Raw genomic sequence first — 14767 nt, 5'->3', positions numbered from 1 at the left:
ACAATTCACCCACAGTCCAATGGCCTAATAGAACATTTCCACCGGCAACTGAACTCAAACTCAAGGCCTGACTCACCGGTCCCAATTAGGTCAACGAGTTGCCATGGATTCTATTGGGAGCGTGCATGGCTCCAAAGGAAGATATGTCTGCATTGTCCGCAGAGATCGTTTATGGTACGGTCCTTACATTTTCATGGGACATTCATTTCACAGCCAACTCTGATCTGAATGTTCTTCATCAGCTTTGACATGGTGTCATGATCAGCAAACCTTTTCCTACCCACTGGCATGGATCCCCTAAACAGAATATGCCCCCACCACTCCTGGACGCTGATTTTGTTTTTGTGTGCAGACAGATCCCAAGAGCGCCGTTACAATGAACGTATGAAGGCCCTTTTCGCGTGTTGAAGAAGGATGAGGTTGTGTATACATTGGACATTGGGGGACATTCACAGCTGTTTCTGGCGACTGTTCGAGGGGGGGGGGGTGGTTGGTGTAGCAGCTGTCTAGTGGCCGAGCTGGCAAAGTTCTTTGGCAGGCGTGCAAAATAATGAGACAGACAGCTGGAAACTCATCCATTTATTTGACCGCTCATGCATGGTGCTGCGTGCTGTCGAATGGCACCTTCTCTGTAAATTCTCCTGCCAGAAGGTGCAGAACATTCACAGGACTTAGTTTAAATCTGTGGTCCCGTGGATTGGCAGCAAACTCATAATGATATCCCAGCTTGTCCCATGGAGCCCGGGACATGCTGTAAATAAAACAAAGCCTGTAAAGTCTGAATAAAGCAGTCGTGTGTTGACTAAACTGGTGTGTGTATGTGTGTTGCTTTAGTAGCTCTATCAAAGTAGCTGCTACATATATAAATATTTTGGGTGATTATCGCACTTCTAGCTATTCCCTAGCCTGTCAGTCCTGATTTTGATGATGGACATGGTTATAGATGCTGTTCACTGGATGGAAATGGTCATTTTATAATTCCTTGAGCCCTATTTGAACAACGCTCCCAGTAAATGCAATCTAAAGAAGTAAGGGAGACCCCAATGATCCTCACAACTCTGCATAATTCCTGTCTGATGCTTTACAGCAACTAGACCATCCAATGATGCAGCCAGACAGGAGACTCAACTGCACTCCTGTAAAATCTCAAGATAAGAGCTGTTGGCCTTAACCTCCTCAACCTCCTTGGGAAGTGTAGGTACTTCTGACAAATAAGGAGGTGTGATTGTTTTGTGTATTAATACATGTGCGGTATGGATGGGAATTTTACGTGATTGTATTGTCTATTCTTGCTGTTTAACAATCTTTAGTGGATAGAAGTAGTCATTGTACTTTAGGATGTAAAATCATGTACAGATTGTCATAAAATAGCCATTTGGCCCAGATGTCTATTCAGTCGAAGAATACTTTCGACCACAGGCAGATTTTGAACAATAACCCCATTCATTCTGCAACAACTGCCACTTAATTTTGCCAGTTGTTCAAAGTTAAGCTCTATGGGGAAAACACCACTGTCAACTCTTCTACCTTAAAGGAGTAAATATATTGAAATGGGCAGTAGATCAAGAGATGGAAACAGTGAAATCAGACAGAGGTAAATGGCTGCTTAAAATTAGAAACATTCGTGTTCATGCTATAGAGTTTAAGGCTGCCCAGGAGGAATATAATGTGTTTTCTATAAGTTTGTTTGCCCTCACCCTGGCGAAGGATGGGGCCAACAGATATGTTGCTGGAAGGGTTCGGGAATTAATATTTTAGGCCACAGGAAGCTCAAGGTTCGATCCACAGAGCACAGGTGTTTAGCAAAATGGCCACCCAGACTGTATTTGGTCTTGCGGATATCGAGGTCAACTAAGTCTACCAAATATAGTAGATTAGGTTCGATGGGATGCATGTGAAACATTGCCTCACCTCGAAGGTCTGATTGTGACTTTGGATGGAGGTGAAAGGAGATGTAGGGACAAGTTTGGTAATTTCTGCAGTTCCAATGGGGAGTGCGTCAGGTGGTGGTGGGAGGAGAGGGTAGTGCTGTCGAGGGAGTCACAGAAAGACATAACCCTGTGAAAAGAGGATATGAGTGGAGCAGGTTAGATGTAGCAGGTTATAGGATGGTGCTGAAGTTGGAAGTGTCCAAGGATAACATGTCAAATGTGGCAGCTGATGGGTGGTAAGTGAGAAACCTAAGGGATTTTGTCATTGTTCTGCCAGAGCGGAGGTGGGGTAAGGGCAGAAAAAGAATTTGAGATAAGGGTGTAGGCTTTATCAAAGACAGTATGGGGGAATCAGCATTTATTGAAGAAATAACATATTTTGGGTATCCTGGAGTAGAAGTCCTCATCTTGGGATTTTTACAGGCCCAGAGGACCCCAAAACCTAGCAGCAATAGAAAATCACCAAGACAAATGGATACTTAAACAAACATCATTTTTAATTATCTTTGAACACAAAACAGGATCAAACTTTAATTTAACACTATTAACTTAATAGCCTCACATTACCCCCTTCTAATTCTAAGTGCCGGTGTATTTAATGTGTATAAAGTTCTTTGAAACAACTCCAAGTTCACCGGTGTCTATCAATTATTAAACTGTGCACAGAATTCAACATTTATGAATTTTCACCAAGCTCTGGTACTTAAAAGTAAATGTTTACCCCTCCAGGAAGGCTCTTGTTGGTTTCAGAGAGGACTTACTTGGTCATTGGACACACAAAGACTGATTCCCTCTGATCAGCCACTTTGGAGTCTTGCCAATGAAACCCATCAGGGTTTTCCAAATGATAACCTCTTCTGCAGGTCAACATAGAGTTCCCTTTGTTTCCCTTATTTCAGGTGAAACACTCGAGCCAGCTATTTCCTCTTGTATGGATGACAAAGTTTTGCAACAGGCTGAACTGAGAACTCACAACCCGTGTTCAAAATGGGTTTCAACAAGATGCCAGCTTGCCATCTCACTCTCTCTCTCTCTCTCTCTCTCTCTCTCTCTCTCTCTCTCTCTCTCTCTCTCTCTCTCTCTCTCTCTCTCTCTCTCTTAGAAAAAGTCTATTTGGTGTCATCTCTCTGCTTGCAAAACCACATGAACTTCTTAGAACAGCAAACTGGAACATGCTTTTGAAATTCTTTAGCAAAACAGTCTCCTTGTTTTGTCTTTGCAAATGCTCTCAGTACCTGCATGACTCACTCTCAGCAAAGCCTTTGCAATTTAAATAAGAGCTGTTTTGTGGAGTGTTTGTGTTTGTTTGTGACCTAAATGACTCCTACAATCCATCTCTTTCAAAAACATATCTTTGTACAATGTAAAATGTATAATCTGTCACAGGACAAATGCAGTAGAGGAGTTGTGATAAAACCAATGGTGTCCTTGCAAACAAAAAGTGGGAAGAGGTATACAGTTAGTTCTGGTGAGTGGAGTTTGTAATAGTTGAAACGTGAAACTCTCTCTAGTTCAGGAGACAATTTCACATAAAATTGCTTTTTTCCTGCTGTAAGGTAGACAGATTCGCCATTGGCAGAAATTGCTGAAATGACTCTTGCAGTCTGAGAAAGAAGCAAAAGAGAGTAATGCTCTCCCCCCCCCCCCCACCCAACCATCCCAAACCCTGGGCCAAGTCACTGAGGGTCTGTGGATTCTCTTTCAATGCTCACAGACCAATCCAAGTCATTTGCAATGTGAGCTCCACTTTTTAACCTCTGACACGATTAGGAACCATTTAGCACCCACTCGTATCCCAAGTCTGATACCTGATACACTTTTAGCCAGTTTTGAACCAGTCTCTAGCAATCCATAGCCTAGTGTGAGTTCCTTGACTACTTTGTCCAGAAGCCCATAGCCTGCATGGGTTCCTCTCCTCAAGTCACCAACAGCCTGCCACCTTTGTGGGTCCTTCAGCTGCAAAACCCCTCACTGGTCTGCTTCCATAGTCACTGACTCATGGAATGAATCCTCTGCTTCTGAGATGTTGATGGGGTGTGGTCTTTCTGTTTTCTGGTGCCCTGGACTAGTCGTCCGCTTCCCCAGATTTCACAGTGGCGAAGAAATCTAACAAATCTAAATAAAAAAAAATTAACTAAGAGGAGAATCTCACATGTGTGGAGGGATGGAAAGGGCATTATTACAAATTGAAGCCTGATATTTGAATATTCAGGTGCCAAATTTGCAAAAGCATCGAGTATATATTTCTCAACCTATATGTAATTTTTCCTAAAGGAATACAATTTTGAATTTTTGCATGTCATCTTAGCATCTCTAAAAATATATCTGATTTCCAAGTAAGTGCAATACATTTCCTCATCACTGCAAATGCTAATTTAACAAATTTCAATTGATATATGAATAGTTTTAATTTGGGCCTTGTTCCTTCAATATTTCCTAATAAAAAATAAAGTTGAATTTTGCGGAGAAACAACTCCTGTAACTTGTTCCACAAAATTTGTAATTTTCCCCAAAAAGATTTCCATTTGGACAAAGCTAAGTTGAATGCAAAAAAGTTGTAACATCTTCACCACACCTCAAACATTGATCTGATCATTCTGATTTTAGTTTATTCATTTTCTCTGGTGTAAGAAGTAACTGTAGAAGAAAAACTAGTTGTGAATTCCTTCCTCACTGCTGCAGTGTGGAACGATGGTCAATAGTTCCAGACTGCTGAGTTGAAGTGAATTAATACAACTCCCCTGGATCACATGATCTCTGTTTCCAAATCAGCTTCCTGTAGAGCTTTTCAAATCCAAGTGCCTGAGTTACTTGACTCCAGGTGCAGCTTTCAGATAAAATCCTTGCTGACATCTGCTACATGACTGATGTAAAAACAATTATACTGAACTAATTTATATCTTATATTGAGATCCTTATACGGATCTACCCATATTTGCCAATCAATTACAATATTCAGATCCATTTCTCACCTTTGTCTGGACTTATGGACACATCAAAGTAATTTTTTAACAATTCCTCTTTATAAGGAATTTCTATTTCAGTACAACATGGTTGGTCCTAACTTATCCTTCAAATATGCTCTTGGGTGGAAATAACAAAAGAAATTGCTATGAGTTATACGATATTTATTTCTCAGTTGCTCAAATGACATTAATTGACCCCTTTCATAACAATCTTCAACATTTATAATCCCCTTACGAAACCAGCTATTCAGAAATTGATGATGCTTTGAAAAAGGCGAGGATTTTGAATCATAGCCATTCTGGGTGATGTACATCCACTTAAACCAATTTCATCATTTATTTTATTCCATATATTAATCAAATGTTTCAACAATTGTGTATCTTTATCACCAACCATTAATTTCTATTCCCACTTGTCTATAAATTCTTCTGCTTTTCCTCTCTTCTATTTTATTTGATACAATTTTAACCCATGGCAATTATTCCCTTTCAAACAAAGAAGCAAGAAATCTCATTTGAGCAACTGGACACTAATTTTTAAAATGAGGAAGCTGTCGTCGTGTCAATGTAGAATTTGCATTGAGAGAAACGCAGCTGTCTTTAGTTACCTTATTGAATTGGCTAAAATGGCAGAACATGAGAGCAAATGTCCTGGAGGAGTGTGGGTCACTTGTAACATGGGATTAATTCGGAAATGTGTTCACATGAAATAAACTCATGATGCAGACTGTTTTCTAAGAATGGAATGCAAGAGGAAGGTTGACTAGGTCTCCAGCAGAATATAGATTACAAGATATAGGAGCAGAAGTCAGCCCACGGACCAACTTTCTCCCCTTAACCCTTGATTCTTTGATGAATCAAATACCTGTCAATCTCTGTACTAAATACACCCAATTACCTCAGTTCCATAGATTCATGACCCACTGACACAATCAATTTTTCCACATCAGTTTTAAATTGACACCCTTATATCCTGTAATTATGCTCTCTTGTCCAAGCATCCTCCACCATGGGAAACATCTTTGCCAAATGGACTCTGTACAGGCCTTCCATTATTTTAAATGGCTCTGAGGTCCCCCTTATCCTTCTGTACTCCAACTAGTACAGTCAAAGAGTCGACAATTGTTCCTCATACACTAACCCTTTCATTCCTGATATCATTCCAGTAAATCATCTCTGGCCTTCTCCAACACCAGCACATCTTTTCTCAAATATGGCACCCAAAACTCTAAACCTGATTGAATGGAAAGGTAATTCTCTAATAACACAAACACAACAGTTAAATGATATTATGTCTTGTTGAAAATTACAAAAAATTATTAAAGAGTCAAATAAAAATTTCAAAAGATGCCGTGGCTCATTTATGGACTCTTATCATAACCTAAAGAATTCAGGTTGTTCTGCTGTGTTACGAGACCAGAAGATCCCAAAACCCACAGCAATAGATATTCACCAAGGCAAATGGTTACTTAAACAAAAGTTGATTTTAATGATCTTTTAACATGAAAACAGAATTACACTTTAACTTACTTACTTTACCTAACTTATCCCCCTTCTAATTCTAAGTGCACCTGTGTGTAAGTTCAGAAAAGTTCTTTGGTTCACAGTCCAATCTCACTTCTCATTCATCCAAGTTCACTGGTTGCAGGCCATTCTTATACTGTGCACAGAATTTAACATATATAAAGTTCACCAGGTTTGGTGCTAGAAAGGTAAATAATTACTGTTCAGAATGGTTCTTGTTGGTCTTCAAAGAGAGGTGTGTTGTTCAGGGAAGTATTAGGGTGTTTTTGACTCAACGTTACAGCATCTGAGGTCCGTTATCTCTTCAGAAAACCCCTGATAGCTTTAGCATGGAGCAGAGCTGAGCCAGGACTTTGCAGGTGTTTAAGGGAGTGTGAGGGCAGGGTTTGTTCTCACCAAATGTCTCTGCTTGAAATCAAGATTCAAACCATTTTGAGGAATACAACAGGAATTGTTCAACAAGAGCCTGGTGATCCCTGAGGAGTTTTCTTTCAATAGTGGACATTATTTTTTCTTTTAAAAAGTCCATTAATCTTCCTGATGCAGATCTTTGTATTTAACTTTCAGGTTGCTATCTGTTGTTAACTTGGAGGCCTTTAATGGGGTGACGGGGTAGAATCTTAGCTTTAACCAAGCAGTTCGCTTGCAATTTTCCAGCTGTAGGATGCGGTGCAGTTGCTTGCAAGTTTAGCAAGTGGGATTATGATGTGAATCTGCAAGTCACAGTGTCATTTTTGTTTTTGAAAATGCCAAGGTGAAAATTTTAACTTTGGTCTCCTTGGTTTGCCTAAGTTTACAGAGAAGACAGAGTTGGATGCCCATTTGGCGAATCGGCTGGGCAAAGCAGAAAGCACAAAAAATAATGAAGCAGACTGAAGTGACATTGAACCCAAACCCAGGTAAAGAATTTAATTTTGTGCTGTGTACTTAAGAGATCAAATGATTTGGGCTTTTAGTGGTGACCTATTTAAATGAAAAAACTCTGATTAGAATTGAAGTTTATGGAATGTTTGGAAGTTACCAAAAAAAAATGGAGCATATAAATTAGATGTTGTAATTAAGATAAATGAACAATACAATGAGCCTGGTGTCACAGTATCTGCCTCCCTCTACCATACATCACCATTAAACCTTCTCCCCAATATGAACCTGATGTCACAGTATAGGCCAGAATTTATTGTACATCACTGTTAAACCTTCTCACTACAGTGAATCCGGTGTCAGCAGTATCTGTCAAAGTTAACTGTACATCACCTTCAGCATTCTTCCCACTCTGAACCCGGTGTCACAGTTTCTGTCCCAGTCTACTGTACATCACCATTAAACGTTCTTCGCACTGTGAACTTGTTGTCACAGAATGTGCCACAGTTTAATGTACATCTCGTTAAACATTCTCCCCACTGTGAACCTGGTGTCAAAGTATCTGCCACAGTTTATTGTACATCACATTAAACATTCTCCCCACTGTGAACCTGGTGTCACAGTATCTGATACAGTTTATCGTACATTACTGTTAAACCTTCTCACTGCTGTGAAGCCAATGTCACAGTAACTATCTCAGTCGTCCATATATCAGCATCTCTCCACTGTGAATCTGGTGTCACTTTGCCTGCCACAGTTTATTTTACATCACCGTTAAATTTAATCCCAATGTGAAAGTGGTTTTCACATTATCTGACGCAGTTTATAGAACATCACTGTTAAACTTTCTCACGACTGTGAATCCTGTCTCACAGTTTCTGCCTCAGTAAAGTGTACATCAATGTTAAACCTTCTCCCCCCTGTGAACCTGGTGTTACAGTACCTGCCTAAGTCTACTGTTCATCACCGTTAAAACCTACCCACTGTGAACCTGGTGTCACAGTATCTGACACAGTTTATCGTACATTAATGTTAAACATTTTCACTCTCGTGAACCCATTGTCCCAGTGTCTATCTCAGTCCACCGTACATCACCGATAAAAATTCTCCCCCCTGTGAAGCTGGTGTCAGAGTATCTGCGTACGTCTATCGTACGTCACCATTAAACATTCTCCCAACAGTGAAAACAGTGTCACTTTCTCTGTCACAGTTTATCATACAGAACTGTTAAACGTTCTCCCCACCGTCAATCCCGTCAGTGTCCCAGCATCTGCCACAGTTTCTCGTGCATCACCAGTAAATCTTTTCCCCACTGTGAGGCCGGTTTTACTGTACCGACCACAGTTTATTGTACATCATCATTAAACCTTCTCCTCACTGTGCACCTAGAGTCACGGTATCTACCTCAATTCACCATATATCATCATTAAATTTTCTTCCCACTGTGAACACAGTGTTACAGTATTTGCCTCAGTCTACCATACATCACTGTTAAACCTTATTCCCCACTGTGCACCTGGTATCACAATATCTATCTCAATTTACCGTACATCACCGTTAAACCTTATACACAATGTGAACCATTTGTCAAAAGTTCCTGCGAGCATTTATCATACATTAAGTTAAACCTTCTCCCCACTGTGAACACTGTGTCATAGTATCTGCCTCAGTTTCTGTACATTACCAGTAAACCTTTTCCCCACTGTGACCCCTATTTTACTCTACCTACCGTAGTTTATCGTACATCACCATCAAATCTTCTCCGCTCTGTGCACCTAGAGTCACGGTATCTTCCTCAATTCACCATACATCATCGTTAAATCTTCTCCCCACTGAGAACACAGTGTCACAGTATCTGTCTCAGTCTACCGTACTTCACTGTTGATCTATCTCTCAACTGTTAATCCAGTGTCACAGTATTTGCCACATTATATCATACATCACCGTTAAACATTTTCCCCACTGTTGATCTGATGCCACAGCATCTGCTGTAGTTTATTGTACATCACTGTTAAACCAACTAACGACTGCTGTGAACCCGGTCACACAGTATTTTCCTCATTCTTCCGTATAGCAACATTAAACCTTCTCCCCTCTGTGAACCCGGTGTAACAGTATCTGGCTCAATCTGCCGTACATCACCATTAAACCTTCTCCCAACTTTGAACCTGTTGTCACAGCATTAGCCACAGTTTATCGCACATCTGTTTTAAACCTTCTCTCTTCTGTGAACTAATTTTCATGGTATCTGCCAAAGTTTACCATACATCACTGTTAAACCTTCTCACTACTGTGAATGCCGTGACACTGTATCTGCCCCAGTTTAACGTACATCACTTTTAAACCTTCTCCCCACTCTGAACCCAATCTCACAGTATCTGCCACAGTCTCCCTTGTATCAGAACTAAACCTTCTCCCCACTGTGAACCTGTGTCATGCTTTGTGCCGGAGTTCGTTGTACATTACTGTTAAAACTTCTCCCCACTCTGAACCTGGTGTCACAGTATCCACCTCAATATAACTTATATCACCCATAGACCTTCTCCCCACTGTGAACCCGGTGAAATAATATCTGCCTCAGTCTTTTGAAAATCACCATTATAATTTCTCCCCACTGTTAAATCTGTGTCTCTGTATCTGCAACATTGTTTAGCGTGTCACCTTTAAACCTCTTCCGCACTGTGAACCTGGTATCACACTACCTGCCACAGTTCATTGAACCTGAATGTTAAACCTTCTCACTAATGTGAACCCGGTTTCACAGTATCCGTCTCAGTCTCCCATCCCCTCTGTGAATTCGGTATAACAGTATATGCCAGAGTTTATTATACATCACTGATAAACCTCCCCACTGTGAACCGGGTGTCATAATATCTGTCTCCATGCACTGTACATCACCATTAAAGCTTCCCCCCACTGTGAACTGAGTGAAACATTTTCTGACACATTTTATCATACAACACTGTTAATCCTCTCATTGCTATATAACCATAAAACCATATACAGCACAAAACAGGCCAGTTTGGCCCCATTAGTTCGTGCCGGAACAAATCCCCACCCTCCAAGTTCCACTGACCAGCACCTGGTCCATACCCCTCCAATCCTCTCCCCTCCATGTAATTATCCAGTCTTCTTCTTCTTCTTTGGCTTGGCTTCGCGGACGAAGATTTATGGAGGGGGTAAAAGTTCACGTCAGCTGCAGGCTCGTTTGTGGCTGACAAGTCCGATGCGGGACAGGCAGACACGGTTGCAGCGGCTGCAAGGGAAAATTGGTTGGTTGGGGTTGGGTGTTGGGTTTTTCCTCCTTTGCCTTTTGTCAGTGAGGTGGGCTCTGCGGTCTTCTTCAAAGGAGGTTGCTGCCCGCCAAACTGTGAGGTGCCAAAATGCACGGTTTGAGGCGATATCAGCCCACTGGCGGTGGTCAATGTGGCAGTCTTACATTAAATGTAAATAACGTCCCTGCTTCAATCACCTCCGCCGGAAGCTTATTCCACATCCCAACCACCCTTTGTGTCACAAAATTTCCCCTCGTGTTCTCCTTATAATTTTCGCCCTTCAACTCAAACCATGACCTTTGAATATCCCCCACTCTTAACTGAAAAAGCCTATCCACGTTGACACTGTCCCTTTTAAAATCTTGAACACCTCCATCAAATCCCCCCTTAATCTTCTACGCTCCAGAGAAAAAAGCCCCAGCCTGCTCAACTTTTCTCTGTAACTCAAACCCTGACATCCTGTCAACATTCTCGTGAACCTTCTCTGCACTCTCTCTATTTTGTTTATATCTTTCATATAATTTGGTGACCAAAACTGGACACAGTACTCCAAATTTGGCCTCACCAATGCCTTGTACAATTTCATCATAACCTCCCTGCTCTTGAATTCAATACTCCGATTTATGAAGGCCAGCATTCCAAATGCCTTCTTCACCACTCTATCTACCCGAGTATCAACTTTGAGGGTACTATTTACCATAACTCCTAAATCCCTTTGTTGCTTTGCTCTCCTCAATTGTCTACCATTCAATGTATATGACCTATTTAGATTTGCCTTTCCAAAATGCAACACTTCACACTTATCCGTATTAAATTCCATCAGCCATTTCTCAGCCCACTCCTCTAGCTTTCCTATATCTCTTTTTAAGCTATGGTAATCTTCTTCATTGTCCACAATACCACCAATCTTTGTATCATCTGCAAACTTACTTATCCACATCACTACCCCTTCTTCCAGATCGTTAATACATATAACAAACAATAGTGGACCCAGGACTGATCCCTAAGGAACTCCACTAGTTACTGGCCTCCAATTTGACAAACAATTTTCTACCACTACTCTCTGACACCTCCCATCCAACCATTGCTGAATCCATTTCACTACCTCCTTATTTATACCTAATGCCTCTACCTTTTTACCTAACCTCCTATGGGGAACTTTGTCAAAAGCTTGACCAAAGACTAAATAGACACATCCACAGTCTTCCTTTTATCAATCTTTTTTGTAACCCCCTAGAAAAACTCTATAAGGTTTGTTAAGCATGATCTACCCCTGACAAAACCATGCTGACTTCTACCGATCAATCCCTGTTCTTCCAAATATTTGGAAATGCCATCCCTCAGAACACTTTCCATTAACTTCCCCACCACAGACATCAGACTCACATGTCTATAATTTCCAGGCTTACATTTGGACTCTTTCTTAAACAGCGGAACAACATGAGCCACCCACCCTCCAATCCTCTGGCATTACCCCCATGACCAGTGACATCCTAAATATCTCTGTTAATGGCCCCACTATCTGTACACTAGCCTCCCTGAGTGTCCTTGGGAATACTTTGTCCAGACCCAGAGATTTGTCCACCTTTATCTTTTTTAACATTGCCATCACTACCTCCTCGGTTATCCTTATATGATTCATGACCTCCCCACTATTTTTCTTTACTTCAACTGGTACAATATTTTTTTCCCTAGTGAATACCGAGGAAAAGAAATCATTTAAAATTTCCCCCTTCTCCTCTGACTTCTAACAGAGCCTACCCTCCCTATCTAAAGGGGACCAATTCTATCCCTCACTAATCTTTTACTTTTAATGTACCTATAGAAACCCTTTGGATTTATTTTTACTCTGTCTGCCAAAGCCTCTTTGTGCCTCTTTTTGGCCTTTCTAATTTCTTTCTGAAGATTTTTTCTACACTCCTTGTAGTCCTCTTTCAATTTCTCATCACCCTGCTGTTTATACCTCTTGTACACCTCCCTCTTTCTCCTAACCAAATTTCTAATATTCCTCGAAAACCAAGGGCTCCCTATGACTTCCAGCCTTTCCTTTGATCCTCACTGGGACACATCTACTCTGTACTCTCAAAATTTCTTCTTTGAATATTCTCCATTTTTCATTTACTTCCTTTCCTGAAAAAATCATGTCCCAGTCAATACTCCCCAAATCCATTCTTATTCCTTTGAAATTTGCTTTTCTCCAATCCAGAACCTCAACTTTAGGCCCTTCTTTGCTCTTCCCTAAAACTACCCTAAAATTAATAGAGTTGTGATCACTAGACTCAATTTGTTCTTTAACATTAACCTCAGACACCTGACCTATCTCGTTCCCTAACCGGAGATCCAGTATTACACCGTCCTGAGTCGGTTTCTCTACGTATTGATTAAAAAAACTATCTTGTACACATTTGACAAACTCTAGCCCTTCCAGCCTCTTACTGTATGGGTATCCCAATCAATGTGAGGGAAGTTAAAATCTCCCATGATCACTACCTTATGTTTATTACACATATATGCTATCTCCTTACAAATATGTTCCTCCAATTTTCTTGTCCCATTTGGTGGTCTATAATACACTCCTATTCGTGCCCTCATGCCTCCTCCACCCCTCAATTCCACCCAAACAGCCTCACTGGACGATCCCTCCAAACCATCCTGCCACCTCACAGCAGTAATGTCCTCCTTCACAAGTAGAGCAACTCCTCCCCCTTTTTACCCCCTGTTCTATCACATCTAAAACATTTGTATTCTGGAATATTGAGTTGCCAGTCCTGTCCCTCCCATAACCAGGTTTCACTAATTGCCACCACATCATAATTCCAAGTGCCAATCCAGGCTCTAAGCTCGTCTACCTTGTCACTCTGCTTTTTGCATTGAATGACATGCATTTCAGTATCTGTCTCAGCCCACTGTACAACCACATTAAACCTTCTCCCCACTGTGAAACTGATGTCACAGTATCTGACACAGTTTATTGGACATCAGTATTAAACATTCTCACTACTGTGAAACAGGTATCACTGTATCTGCAACATTGAATCGTGTATCACTGTTTAACCTCCATCCCACTGTGAACCTGGTGTCAAATTATCTGTCTCAGTCTACTGTACATCACCGTTGATCTATCTCTCAACTCTGAATCCATTGTCACAGTATTTGCCACATTATATCATACATCACCATGAAATCTTTTTCCCCACTGTTGACCTGATGCCACACCATCTGCTGTAGTTTATTGTACATCACTGTTAAACCTTCTAACTACTGCTGTGAACCCGGTCACACAGTATCTTCCTCATTCCTCCGTTTATCACCGTTAAACCTTCTCCCCACTGTGAACCCGGTGTAACAGTATCTTCCTCAGTCTGCCGTACAGCGCTGTTAAACATTCTCACCTCCATTAACCTTGTGTCTCAGTATTTGCCACAGTTTATCTTATATCACCGTGAAACCTTATTCCCACTGGAAACCTGTTGTCAGATTTTCTGCCCCAGTTCAACATACATCAAATATAAACCTTCTCCCCACTGAGAACCCGTTGTAACTGTGTCTGCCTCAGTCTGCCGTACATCACCATTAAACCTTCTCCCAACTGATAACCTGGTGTCACAGTATCAGCCAGAGTTAATCGTGCATCAATATTAAACCGTTTCACTTCAGTGAACTCATTTTCCTGGTATCTGCCAACATTTACCAAACATCACTGATAAACCTTCTCACTACTGTGAACCCTGTGTCATAGAATCAGTCTCAATCTACCGAAAATCACTGTTAAACCTTCTCCCTAATGTGAACCCACTGTCACAGAATCTGCCTAATTCTACCATACATTAATGTTAAACCTTCTACCTACTGTGAAACCGGTATCACTGTATCTGCAAAATTGAATCGCATATCACCATTAAACCCCCTTCCCACTGTGAACCTGGTGTCACAGTATCTGCCCCAGTTTATCTTACATCACTGATAAACCTTCTCCCGACTGTGAACCCGGTGTCACAGTATCTGCCCCAGTTTTTCTTACATCACTGATAAACCTTCTCCCCACTGTGAACCTGGTTTCACAATATCTGACACAGTTTATCGTACATTAGTGTTAAACCTTCTCACTGCTGTTAACCCAGTGTCACAGTGTTTGTGACAGTTTTTCGTACATCTCCGTGAAACATTCTCCCCACTGTGAAGCTGAGGTCAGATTACCTGCCTCAGTCTG

The sequence above is a fragment of the Narcine bancroftii genome, unplaced genomic scaffold, assembly GCF_036971445.1.
Source record: "Narcine bancroftii isolate sNarBan1 unplaced genomic scaffold, sNarBan1.hap1 Scaffold_142, whole genome shotgun sequence".
Taxonomy (NCBI): domain Eukaryota; kingdom Metazoa; phylum Chordata; class Chondrichthyes; order Torpediniformes; family Narcinidae; genus Narcine; species Narcine bancroftii.
The sequence above is the reverse complement of the archived record's forward strand: the minus strand, read 5'-3'. Positions refer to the sequence as shown.